Source organism: Mesoplodon mirus (genome assembly GCF_964341445.2).
Source record: "Mesoplodon mirus genome assembly, chromosome: 5".
In the NCBI taxonomy this organism is placed as follows: Eukaryota; Metazoa; Chordata; class Mammalia; order Artiodactyla; family Ziphiidae; genus Mesoplodon; species Mesoplodon mirus.
In genome coordinates this window covers 29,959,459-29,973,245 of record NC_138980.1, presented here as the reverse complement: position 1 = coordinate 29,973,245, position 13,787 = coordinate 29,959,459, and the positions used below count along the sequence as shown (strand labels likewise).

At 38.4% G+C, this 13,787-nt stretch overlaps 1 protein-coding gene across 1 annotated transcript in view; it reads right to left on the bottom strand.

Annotated features, from left to right (window-relative positions):
* Window positions 1-13,107: 13,107 nt before the first annotated feature.
* Window positions 13,108-13,787, bottom strand: part of LOC309805278 (uncharacterized protein) — a gene marked incomplete at its 5' end in the record, with an annotated part of 211,014 nt that continues 210,334 nt past the window's right edge. Inside the window, one exon of the mRNA XM_082623210.1 lies at window positions 13,108-13,463. The remainder of the gene's footprint in view (window positions 13,464-13,787) is intronic.

Sequence of the window (13,787 nt, the reverse complement as noted above, 5' to 3'; positions counted from 1 at the left end):
ATCTTGACTGCACATGCGCAGATAGGATCCTCGGGGGTCAAAAAGGGAGGGGACACCAGACTATACTAAGTTTTACTAACTTCCCAAAGGTCCTTGTGCTAAAATCCATCTTGGCTAAAGTATGCGTGTGCACATAGGGGTGCACATAGGGGTGGGCCCTGAGTCAAAGGACAAAGCAAGATGATTGGCCAGAGAAAAACAAAGACCTGGAAGACTGCCCCCTTACAAATGATTTAAACTTCCCAGAGGCGTGACTTTTCTCTGAACTCAACCTGGCCTGTGTTGGCATGTACTCTGCTTTTCTAATATATGCCTACTTTCCTCTCTACCTTCTGTCTCCTTGTCAAAATTTTTTTCAAGGCAGACAAGAAATGGGGCTCAGAAGTTATCCGCTGGCCCTCCTGATCTAGTGCTTAAGATCTGGCACTCTCACTGCTGCAATCAGGGTTCAATCATGGTCTTGCTTCCAGCTGCTGCTCACTGCACTCTGAAATTAGACTAACCTAACCAAAGGCAATTACGGGAAACCTTTGAAATCCCCAAACTTACCTTTCTTAAAACCCCACTGAACAACCTTACCTATAAAACTTCTAAAACTGAACAAAACACTTATTTTTATTGGTATTTTGAGGCTTCCAAATGTTAGCAGGAGCCTAAAATTGCCTCTCTGCAAAATAAGATTTTAAGGTTAATTGAGGCAAACAAATGATTAAAGAAGGAAAAAATAGCTTCTGAAGCCTCACGTTCTTCTTCTGCAGCCTCTTTGTCTCAGGCTCTGCCTTTAGCGCCATCTTGTTTCCCTCCTCTGGGACCTTGTGCTCAGGCCCTGCCTTCAGGGCCATCTTTTTCCTTCCCCTTTATACTGCCTATTCCTCCTCTGTACCCTCAGGTCCTCCACACTAACTCCCTCGCTGAACTTCCCTTTCCCCCTGAAAATCTCCTCACCCCATTTTCCTCTGAATCTATCAGAACCTGTCCCTTTAGAATTGAGCTTTCTGAGGATCCAGAGGTTAAACCCTTAACTTTAAATATTCCTTGGGCTAAAACTGAACTGCGAGCCATAGTTAAAGAGTGTCCCAAAGTAACCAAAGATCCTCACAGATTTGCTGAGGAATTTCATATAACAATCTTACCAATCTTGTGCTCTGACTTACATCAGCTAGGTCATATGCTTGTTGGTGAAGGCCAGGCCCAGCATTGGATGAAAATTGCTGACTGGGAAAGTCCTGAAAGGTCTCTAGAATTAAAAGCAGGAGAGCAACCTGCTAACTTATATGCTCAGGCCAAGGCAATTTCTAGGTGACTTCATCGGGCAATTCCTAGGGCTTTTCCAAAGCCTATTGATTGGAATAAAATGCAGGCTTACACACACAAATCTGATGAATCTGTTCATAGCTATTACAATCAACTTCAGATTATTTTAAAGAAAATTCTGGTCTTCCTTCAGATGTTGATCCCACCCAGGTAGATTTAACTCTGTTTATTAATGGTCTGAACCAGGGTCTTTCCTTTCTAGTAAAAAAGAACAGGATGGAATAGGAAATGATGTCCACTCCAGATTTAGTTAATCTTACAAACCAGCTCTCTCACACTCTAGATGAGTCACCTAAAAGGAAAACTGCCAAAATTCTTAATCGTAAACTTCAGCAAATAAAGTTCCCTAAATGAAACAAAAACGCTCCTAGTTTCTGCTATTAGAGCAAAGAGCCAGGGCATTGGAAAAGAGATTGTTACACATACAAGCCCTTCAGTCACCATCAGCCCTCTAACCAGGCTTTCCAACTTCCTCCCAATTCCCAGTTGTGGGGCTCCAAGGAACTACAGGGGCTCTTCCCAATCCTCCCTCTTAATCAGCTTGGAGAAACATTCCTTCAGATTTGGGATGGGTCTCTTCTCATCCTAACTGACACTGCAGCCACCCTCTCGGTGCTCAACCCCACTACTATAAAGCAGCCCCTGCCTCGGAGTACTAATACAGTTCAAACAGTGGGCATCTTTAATGAACCTCAAGAGGTTCCTGCCTGTGAACTGATTCCCTTTCGTTTAGGCCCTTTGAGAAACACACACTCTTTTCTCCTTAGTTCCTCTGCCGCTATCCATTTATATTAGGCTGAGACTTCTTACAGAAGCATCATGCTAAAATTTCTCTCCCCTGAAAGGGGAAAATAATTTTGGAATTTGATAGTAGTTATCAAAGCAGCCAACCAGATGAATTAAATGACTCTGACATCTTTTATCAGCTCTGTCTCTGAGCTGATTCTGGGAACACTGATCTTTTGTCCCTATTGAATCCACAACCACCTCCCTTATAGGCAAAATCTCCAACTGATATTGGCAAAATTCACAGTGCATCAATTCAAATAGATCCCTCAAAACCTCTCCCAGAATTAATCAACATGCTATAAGTAAAGAAGCCTTTCATGGCATAAAACCCATAATAGGACATTACAAGTCTCAAAGACTCATTATTTCTTGTAAGAGTTCCTGCAATACCCTTATTTTACTAATGAAGAAACCCAAGGGCCGAGGGTGGAGGTTTGTTCAGGACTTCAGAGCAATAAACAACATTGTCATCCCTCCACACCCTGTTGCTCCTAATCCTCATATTTCACTAACATCCATTCCCACTGGATGTAAATTTTTTATTGTCATTTGATTTATGAAGTACATTCTTTAGTATTCCAGTTGATGAAGATGGACTATTGTCTATCGTTTTTGCCTTCACTTGGAAGAAAAACAATTCACCGTGACAGTAATGACTCAGGGTTTTACTGAGCTCTTATTTCTCAAAAATTCTCAAGGCTGATCTGGATAATGTAAAGTTCCCAGAAGTTCTATTTTGTTGCAACATGTGGATGATTTGCTTCTTTGCTCTCCTCAGACCGCTTCACAGGAAGACAGCACCCACTTCCTAAAGCTTTTAGTCTTAAAGGGACACAAGGTTGCCAAGGAAATATTGCCATTTGCCCAAACCCAGGTTTGAGATTTAGGGCATCTGATATCAGAACAAAAGCTATACCTAGTTCCAGATAGCTTTCATGGTGTCCTGAGTTTCCCAAAACCCCAATCTAAGCATTGACTGCAAGGTTTTCTCAGGCTAGTCAGTTATTGCTGAAAGTCTTATCCAAAGTTCTCTATTTTTTAAATTAAATTTAATTAGTTATTTTATACAGCAGGTTCTTAGTAGTCAAATTTCTCTCTTAAAGACAAACCTCTGTGTGTCTTACTCAACAACAACAACTCTGACCCAGTTTTATGGGAAGAGCCAAACAGCATAAACAAACTTTCAGGCCTTAAATGAGAGCTTGAGAAACCCACCTGCCCTTGGGAATCCCAGTTATCAGATCCTCTTTTTCTTTTTTGTATATGAAAAGGAAGGGAATGCCCTTGGGATACCACTGACCCATAGGGTATTATAGCCAGCAGGTGGACCCTGTGGCACACCTTAGAGCCATTACAGCCACTGCCCTTTTGGTTGAGGCCGCCAAGAAAATCATTGTGGGATTCCCTTTAATCATCCTTGTACCTCATGCAGTAGAAACCCTCCTGAATTCTCATCACACTCAACATTTCTCAGTTAGCCACCTCACCTCCTATGAAGTCCTTTTGTTAACTGCTCCTCATATAACTCTTTTATGTTGTAATAACCTTAGCACTACTACTCTTTTCCCGTCCATCACCAATGAAGTCCCTCACAACTGCTTAACGCTGAAGGATCTCCTCTTTCTCTTTTTCTAGAAATTTATTTTATTTATTTATTTATTTTTGGCTGCATTGGGTCTTCGTTGTTGTGAAAGGGCTTTCTCTAGTTGCGGCGAGCGGGGGCTATTCTTTGATGCGGTGCACGGGCTTATCATTGTGCTGGCTTCTCTTGTGAAGCACGGGCTCTAGGAGCATGGGCTTCAGTAGTTGTGGCACACGGGCTCAGTAGTTGTGGCTCGCTGGCTCTAAAGCACAGGCTCAGTAGTTGTGGCACACAGGCTTAGCTGCTCTGTGGCATGTGGGATCTTCCTGGACCAGGGCTCGAACCCATGTTGCCTGCATTGGCAGGCAGCCTCTTAACTACTGCACCACCAGGGAAGCCCTGAAGAACCTCCTCTTGACTTCACTTGATGATTTGCAGGAAATTCCTTTGGGTAACAGTGGTTTCTCATGGTTCACCCATGGTTCTTATTTAAAAGGTGACAGTGGCAAATATTGTGCTGGGTATTCTACTGCAACTTCCTTTGAGGTGGTTGAGGCAGCATCTTTACTTATGGGTAATTCAGCCTAATAGGCCTACACAGGCTTGAGCTCTTACCCAGGCCTGTACTTTAGCCAAGGGCAAAACTGCCAATACTTACACTGATAGTAGATATGCTTTTGGTGTAGCTCATGCTTTTGGAATGTGGTAGAAGCAACATGGTTGCCTTACTTCCAGCTGAAATAAAATTGAAAATGGCCCCTATGTTTAGGTGTTATTGGATGCAACACTTTTACCTGCCACTTTAGCCATTAAGATTTCAGGACATTCTAAACTTGACTCTCTAGAAGCTAAGGGAAATTTATCTTACTGACATTTCCACAAGGAATGCTGCTATTAAAGGGACCAAAACCAGCCAAACCTCTGTCATGGTCCAAAGGGATAGTTCCCCAAATGATAACTGAGGAAAACTGGACCAGAGAATTTCAACAATTGGCCTGAAAAAAGGAAAAACAAGACTGGAAATTCAATATTTTTTTTTGATAACAAGAGAATGCTCTGGTTTGGACCCAATAACAACCCACTCTTACTGAAGACTCTAAAATTCCCACCCTGACTGGACCTGTACATCATCTGGTGACCTGAAAATAAAGATTTCCCAGAATTGAAGCAGATGATGTCTGAGTTCTACTTCTCTCACTATTTGGGGAACTTGCATGTGACTTGCCACGGTTGCAGACTCTGAACTGTAATTCTCTGCTGAATAAACCTATTTTTTTTCTGGAGAAATATCTGGCAGTCTATTTGTTTTCAGTCAACACAATTTGGTGACATTTAGTACAATCACTTTTGCACAACCCTCACCACTATGTAGCCCCAGAACATTTTCATCATCCCCCAAAGAAAACCCTGTACCAATGAAGCAATCACTCCTCATTCATCTGTTCCCCAGCACTGGAAACCATTAATCTACTGTCTCTTGGATTTGCCTATTCTGGATATTTCACATAAATGGAATCATACGTGGTCTTGTGTCTGGCTTCCTTCACTTAGCATAATGTTTACAAGATTCATCCATGTTGTGGCATGTATCAGCATTTTATTCCTTTTCCTTGCTGAATAATATTTCATTGTATGGATATACTACCTTTTGTTTATCCATTCACTGAGTGATGGATACTGCATTATTTCCATCCTTTGGCTATTGTGAATAGTGCTTCTATGAACAGTAGTGAACAGGTTTTTATGTGAACAAATGTTTTCAATTCTCTTGGGTATATACCTAGGAGTTGAATTTCTTGGTCTATGGTAATTCTGTATTTAACACCACCAAACTGTTTCCCACAGCAGCTGCACCATTTAACATTCCCACCATTAATGCCGAAGGGTTCAATTTCTCCATATCCTTACCAACATTTGTTATTAAAAAAAATAGCCATCCTAATGGGTGTGATATGATATCTCGTTGTGGTTTTGATTTGCATTTCTTGCATTATGACTAATGATGTCAGACATCTTTTCATTTGGTTATTAGCTATTTGTATATCTTCCTTAGGAAAATGTCTATTCAATTACTTTGCCCCTTTTTAATTGGATTGTGTTTTTTACTTGGATTGTGTCAAATTATGAGTTAAAAAAATATTTCAGACATGAGGCTTTTAGAAAATATTTGCAAATATCTTTTTCCATTCTGTGAGTTGTCTTTTAATTCTGTTGAGAGTGTCTTTTGATACACAAAATTTTAATTTTTCTTTTTAAGTTTTAATTTTGATTGAATTTGTTTGCTTGTGTTTTGTGTCATACCTATGAAAATGTTGCCCTATTCAAGGTCATGCAGAGTTTCACCTATGTTTCCTTCTAAGAATTTTATAGTTTTTAAAATAGTTTTAGCACTTACATTTAGGTTTTGATTCATTTGGAGTTAATTTTTGTATGTGTTGTGAGGTATGGGTCAGATACATTCTTCTGCATGTGGATATCCAGTAGTCTCAGCACGAGTCATTGAAGAGACTATATTTTCCCCCATTGAATGGTCTTTTTAGTCTTGTCAAAAATCTATTGACCATAGATACGTAGGCTCTCAATTTGATTTCACTGAGCTATACGTTTTTCTATATGCCAATACCACATTGTTTTGATTCCTGTAGCTTTGTAGTAAGTTTTGAACTTGGGAAGTGTTCTTCTTCCAAGTGTGATCTTCTTCTAAATTATTTCCACTATGTGGGATCCCTTGCAATTGCATATGAATTTTAGGATCTGCTTTTCCACTTCTGCAAAAACGCTATTGGAATTTTGATAGTGATTTGCATTGAATTTGTAAATCATTTTGGTAGTATTGTCATTTTAACTATGTCTTCCAATCCATGAATATCAAATATCTTTCCATTTATTTAGGTCTAGGTCTAAGTCTTCTTTAATATATTTCAACAGTGCTTTGCAGTTTTCAGTGTGCGAGTCTTGGACCTAATTGGTTAAATTTCTCCTTAAGTATGTTATCATTTTTGATGCTATTATACATGAAATTGCTTTAATTTCCTTTTAAATTTTCTATTATTAGCATATAGAAATAAAACTGATTTTTACATGTTGACCTTATATCCTGAAATACTGCTAAACTCATTTATGAATTCTAATTGAATTTTGGTAGTTGTTCAGCTTTTCTATATATAAAGTCATGTCATTTGCAAATTGAGAAATTCTTCCTTTCTAATTGGGATGCCTTTTATTTCTTTTCCTTGCCTAACTGCTCGGACTACAACTTCCAGTACAGTGTTGAATAGAAGTGGCAAAATCAGGCACCCTTCTCTTGCTCCTAATCTTAGGGGGAAAGCTGTCAGTGTTTCACTATTCAACATGATGTTAGCTGTGGATTTTTCATCACTGTACTTTATCATGTTAAGGAAATTCCCTTCTATTCCTGAATTGTTCAGTAATTTTACATGACTGGATTTTGCATTTTGTGAAATGTTTTTCCTGCATCAAGATGGTTGTGTGTGTGTGTGTGTGTGTGTGTGTTTTGCTCTCATTCTACTAATGCAATGTATTATATTGATTGCTTTTTTTATGCTGTACACATCTTCAATTTCTGGGATAAAGCCCACATGGTCATGGTGCTTTATCCCGCTAGATTTATGTTAATTTGGCTAGGAGTTAGGCAGCCATACGTGCCAGAGACTTCAAATTCCTCTAGTATCCTTGTTTTTGTCTCCACTATTGACAAAACACTAAACACTCCCTAAACACTCCTCCTCAAGGAGAGTCTGTATCTCTCTTTCTGCTGTAATCCAGTGTTGTTGGTATGTTGGCAAGCTGTGGGGTAAGGGTGGGAGTAGGGATGGGGGAGGAGGATTCTATAATCTTCCAATTAAATCTCAGTTTTAGTAGGCCCATGTCTAGGGCAAATGTTTATCGGGTGGTATAGCTTTTTCCCAAGTTCCTTGCCCTATACTCCCTCCTCTAGTTGCAGCATTCCCAATCTTTTTCCTTGAATCCCCCCCAACCCCATCTATTTGACTGTTTTCTCCTCCTTAGTGAGACAGGAAGGTTAAAGGGGGCTAAAGTGGGAGGAGTGTCCTTACCTCAGCTACCATAAGACTCTAGAAACTCTTTTCCCCAGGAGAGTAGGCATTTTTGGTGGAGAAGACTCTGGGTGTATTTTACAATGGTTACTCTTCTTCCACTAGAGCCCTGAGGGAATATTTCTCAGGTGGCCACCATGCAAATCCAACCGGGTTTCTGGATCTAATGACAATGGAAATGTGGGGGACTCTTAAGGCTGTGGCCCCCCAGGAGTTTCTCACTCTCAAGACAGTCCACACAACCTTCAGCAATTTATCAAAATGAGCATTTAAATCTTTCTACCAGTTTATGGCTTCAGTAATTTCTGTTCCAGGTAAGCAGATCTTGGCTGTATCTTTCTGGATATGCTTGTCTCTCCAGATTTCAGTGTTGCCATTTGCCCACCAACCTCAGTTCTCAGGAAGATAAAAGAAAAGTCACTGATTTTCAGCCTGCCCCAATTTTTCTTCTTGTAAGGATACAAGTGATCACTTGCAAGCTGTTTACATGTCATAGCTGAAACAGGAATTCCAAACAAGTTTTGGAATGCTAGAAAGTTGAAGATTATGAAATGCAAACAAAATCACAAAAATTCTTTAACTGCTCAAATGTTTAAATGCTGAAGTAATGCAACAGCTTCACAATAAGTACTCCAGTGTCAACAGAAAGAATATCAGGTGTTGTCTGTGCAGAATTATGCAGAAATGTTGAGTATGGGCAAGATAGCCAACACCCTGCATAGAATCCATTGCACTTTGATTCAACTTTGAATAAATTGTTTGCACTTTTGCACATCCACCATAATTTGCATTTGTATTATCTCTATGGAAAGCAGTACACTTCTCATGAACTCAATAAGTGAGCAGCAGCCTTCTAAGCAAGCCTTTTTCACGAGAAAAACATACAAGCAAAGGGATTTATTTTTCAGTATTGTGATTACTTGCAACTTGGGCTGTGTTGTAAAAAGACAAGGCATTTTAGATCTTTAATAATCTCTGTAATAGTAAATAGAGCTATTACATTTTTTTATTGTTACAGCATTTCATCCTGGCACTTAAAATTTTTTTGCAATTTTAGAATCAGAAAATACTCCTGGTATGTTTGATCAGCCATTTGTGCTGAAAAGATTGATAATGATGATACACAAGGTGGACGGTCATTACAACTTCTGCTGTGATTATTTTATTTTCATCCGAATTTGTTTTAATTAGAAAATGTATTTTATCTGTTTATAGCTGAGATAATCCTATATCTCTTAGGTTTAGCTGTTAATAGATACTGGTTTATAAATGACTTTCTATCACTTTTTCATATTGAATGAACAGTTTCATGCTGTGGAAAAGGTTTCAAAAGGATTTTTTCCCTCATTTAATACATAACCAATGTTCTGAAAATGAATCATGAATTTACATTTGCATTTGGGATTCAAATACTAGATGATAGCAAACACCACAGAAATTGAAAGTATTGAATTTGATAGTCTCATGGCATCATGATTATGTTTGTCACTCACGAGGCTAAAGTTATAACAGTAAATTGGGGTTGAACTGTAGAAGTTGTTACCAACTAACAATAAACTGAACTTTGAGATGTGATGCGGAAAAGCTGGACATCATGTATGGCTGCAAGCGAGAGCTGTATTCGCAAGGAAGAACCTTCCCAAAGAAAGCCACAGCTCATCTCATACAAGGTTTTGGGAAGCTTCGTTCAAGGATTGGTGGATTTTCAGAAGCAGGGGTGTGTATTGATTGACAGACTTTCAATTATGTTAGTGTGATCACTGAAATAAGGCTGTTATTGACTGGCAAACTTTCAGAAGTATGGTCACTAGACTGAGGTATCTGCTGACTGACTTGTCTACAGGCATGGGATAGTAACAAATTGGCTGACTTTCAGAAGCTGCAGTCTCTTTAACTTGCTAACTGTCAGAAGCATGGCCACTGTTGATTTTCAGAGCACGTGTACTGATCCAAAGTAATCTCTAATTAATGGTGATTACTTGCTTACAACTTGAGACTGTGACAAAAAGAAGTCTTTTCCTTTCTTTAATATGGAAAAGAAGACTCTCAATTCTTATTTACCTTCTCCTACACCCACCCCGCCCCCCCAACTTTGGTCTTTCCTCCGCCAAAAATATGAGAGACTATAAGGGATTCTTTCGGTCTTTGTGGAGATACAATTTTCAGCTAGCATTGCCACCTAAGTCATTTAAGTGCCAATTACTGAAGCAGAAAAATAGTTTCAACTGCTCGATTTTCATTACTGGGAAAAAGCACAACTTATTACAATAAGGGTGACCTGACAAAATCAATACAGGATGCAGTTCAAAGTCATTCAATACGAGACATATCCAGTATACACAGGATACCTGGCAACCCTACCTTCGAGTCAGCTTAGCCTTCTCATTCACCAACCTCATCTCTTTGCTTGTGAACACCATGTCTTGTTTCTAATCCATTATCTTGTCTCCTGTTCTCCATATATGCTATCCCTGCTTGAGTTTGGACTCTCATTCACCTATCACTTGAATTACCATAGCCCAGATTTCTAGGCATCAGTCTATACAGCTTTAATACATACTAAACACACCCTCTATACATCGTTGCCAGAACAATGTTCCTTACTTAACATTTTTAACTGACTCCATCAATTTCAGGATAAAATCCAAACTTCTTTTCATGGCAAATAGGCCCTTTGTGTTCTGGCCTCTGCCTTCTACTCAGACTTTAACATCTGCCATTCTCCTGCTCATTAGTTCTATACTTGAGTTTCCATAAAGGTGTCATGCTATTACTCACCTCTACCTCTCCTATTTGGAATGCTTATCTCATCCTCTGGAGAGTTCTTATTATTCTTTCAAAACCTGGCTCAGGCATCATTGCCTCTGGAAAGCTTTCTCTGATGTCACCACGTTTCCTTGGTTACATTCAGTCTCTCCTTCATCACGTCCACATCTCTACAACTTTTTTGCACTGCAACATATTGTCACAACCTATCTATCTGCCTGTTAAAACAACCACACTTACATACAGTGACGTAATAATTTGCTTTACTCATCTGATAGTCCTCCATCCCCTTTCCTCCATTCATGGCTTCTTGAAGGCCTGTGACTTTTTTCTTAAAATTCCCAGTGTGCAGCATAGTACATGTCCCAAAGCTGGGACTCAAACAACCAACCAACCAAACTACTGAGTTGCTTATAAATTACTCCTTTTGTTTTCTTAAAATTGTTTGACACTAGAGAACACCAAGTAGGAAAAACATACTCTTTATTTCATGAGGTGATTGATGTACCTTCCAATATTTTGGCACATACGCTAGATTCATTAAACTACTTTTGACAGCCCCTTCTGCTGTGAATTTAGAATATATGTTATTAAATATATATGTATAATATATATTAAATATAATTTAATAGCTTTAAACTTGAAAACTGCTTATTTTTCCATTTAATATACTTAAGATGACAGCTCACAGTATATAGCATGTATAATTTCATAATACATGACTTCAGAGCAAAAAAAAATAATTCTGAGAACAGAATTAAAAATTGTGTAGAAAATTTCCAATTCACAGCAATTACTAGAAGAACAAAGGAAGAGAACAGACTTTTATTTCTACTTTTAAATGAAATCCAGGCACAAAGTTTGACATCAAGTCAGGAAAAGGACAAACCCCAGAAAGTCAGAGGTAGTTTACAATTCATTTTTAACTTTCATTTGGTCCTTTTCTCTAAAAATGTATAATTTCTTTGACCACATCTTTTATATACCATTACAATGTCAGTTATTTTAAAAAAAGTATTAAGTTTACAGTTTAACAGGAAATCCAGTGCACACTTCCCCTCATCACCCAGATGTTTACAACAATGACATATGATATGCAGCATGCGATGCTGTAGAGAAAACAATTACTTTACAAATGCCCAAAGTCAATGTCTCCAGTCCGGAATTCTTCATTTTAGGTTATTATAAAGTGTCTGATATGACTGAACAATTTCCACTTTTCTCATTATCTATTACATAGGTTTATCCTTGGAATTTATTATTTGATGACTAAATCATAGAATGGCTTTTCATATCCATTACATTTATTACATCACTTTCATGTATTCTGATGAGCTTTGGTTTCAGAATGTCACACATGCAAACCTACTTTCTAGGGGTTCTCTTCAATATGAATTTTATGATGATTAGTAAGAGATGACCTGTGATTGAAAAGTTTCCCACATGTATTACATTCATAGGGTTTCTCTCCAGTATGAATTCTCTGATGGGCAATACGTGATGAGCTTTGTCTAAAAGTTTTCCCGCATGTATTACATTTGAAGGGTTTCTCTCCTGTATGAATCCTTCGATGTTGAATAAGAGCTGATCTTTGGCCAAAAGATATCCCACATTCTTCACATCGATATGGTTTCTCTCCTGTGTGAATTCTCTGATGATTACTAAGGGATGAGTTACACCTGGATGTTTCCCACACTCATTACATTTATAGGGTCTTTCTCCAGTATGCATTCTCTGATGTTGAATGAGAGCTGAACTTTGTCTGAAGGCTTTCCCACACACTTTACATTTACATGGTTTCTCTCCAGTATGAATTCTTTCATGAATAATAAGTGTTGAGTGGGAACTTAAGGCTTTACCACATTCATTACAATTATAAAACTTCTCACCAGTAAGAATTAGTCAGTGTCTGTTAAGTCGTGAAATAGAAATGAAACCTTTTCCACATTCATTACATCTATAAGGCTTTTCTCCAGTGTGAATTCTTTCCTGTTGAATAAGAGATGCACTCTGACTGAAGGCTCTCCCACATTCACTACATTTAAAAGGTTTCTCTCCTGTGTGTTTCCTCTGATGATAACGAAGGGATGAACTAGACTTAAAGGTATTGCCACATTCATTACATAAATAGGACTTCTTTCTGGAATTCATTCTCTGACATCCAGGAAGGGATGTGTTGCAACTAGATGCCTTCCTACCTGGATTATATTTATAGAGGTTTTCTCCAGCATGGATTTTTTGATGTATAAAAAGGCCTGACCTTCTGCTGAAGGATTTACCACATTCTTTACATCTATAGGATTTCTCCACAGTGTGTGTTCTTAGGGGTTTATAAAGGGATGTACTGAGAGTGAAGGCTTTCCCACATTCTTTACATATATAGGGTTTCTCTCCAGTATGAGTTATTGGATGTTGAATAAGAGCTGAACTTTCGTTAAAGGCTTTCGAACAGTCTTTACATTTAAACAATTTCTCTCCACTATGGTTTATCTCATGTTTATGAAGGGATGAAGTATTAATGAAGGTTTTCTCACACATACTACATTTATAACGTTTCCCGGCTGTGTTGATTTTTTGTTGATTAAATAAATTGGAATTCTGTTTGAAGCTGTTTCCTTGTATTTCACATTTTGGTGGGGTGTTTTCTCTGGGAACCATCTGTTGCCTAACAAGGACTGACTTTGGGCTGAAGTTTTGGCCAAATTCAGTATTTTTATGTTTTCTTTCTACAGTGAGAATTTTTTTGTGAGCGACTGAAACTATCTGAACACTTTCTTTTTTCTTCTGCTTTTTCTCTAATCTGTCTTCATATTTGCAGGGGTTTTTTAATTTGAAGTCCCAGGGTCCATTCCTTTTGGATCTTTTCATTATCAGCTCCTGAAATGAAGAACCTTGTGTTTGAGTTGACTTTGTGGTTTTATAACTGTTCTTCCATCCTGGAAGGGAAAGAAAAAACTGAAGATGTTCCATGTGATACAGCATTTGGCTACTGAGACTAAATGTATAGACTGAATATTGATGGTATTTAAATAAGGTCTTGGTATATGGCCAAAAACAGTAAGAAGAAAAACTTAGGAGATTTAAGCAGTACAGAGAATCAATCGACATGAGTTGAGAACAACAGGGTGGAGAAAAGATTAAACAAACCCATTTAAAGAGGGTGAGTGTAAGAGTGATCAGAAGAATTGGCTAATGGAAAATGGAGAAGAGGGATTCAAAGGGGAGCCATGAATTGGAAAAGGCAGCCTGGGATCAGAGTC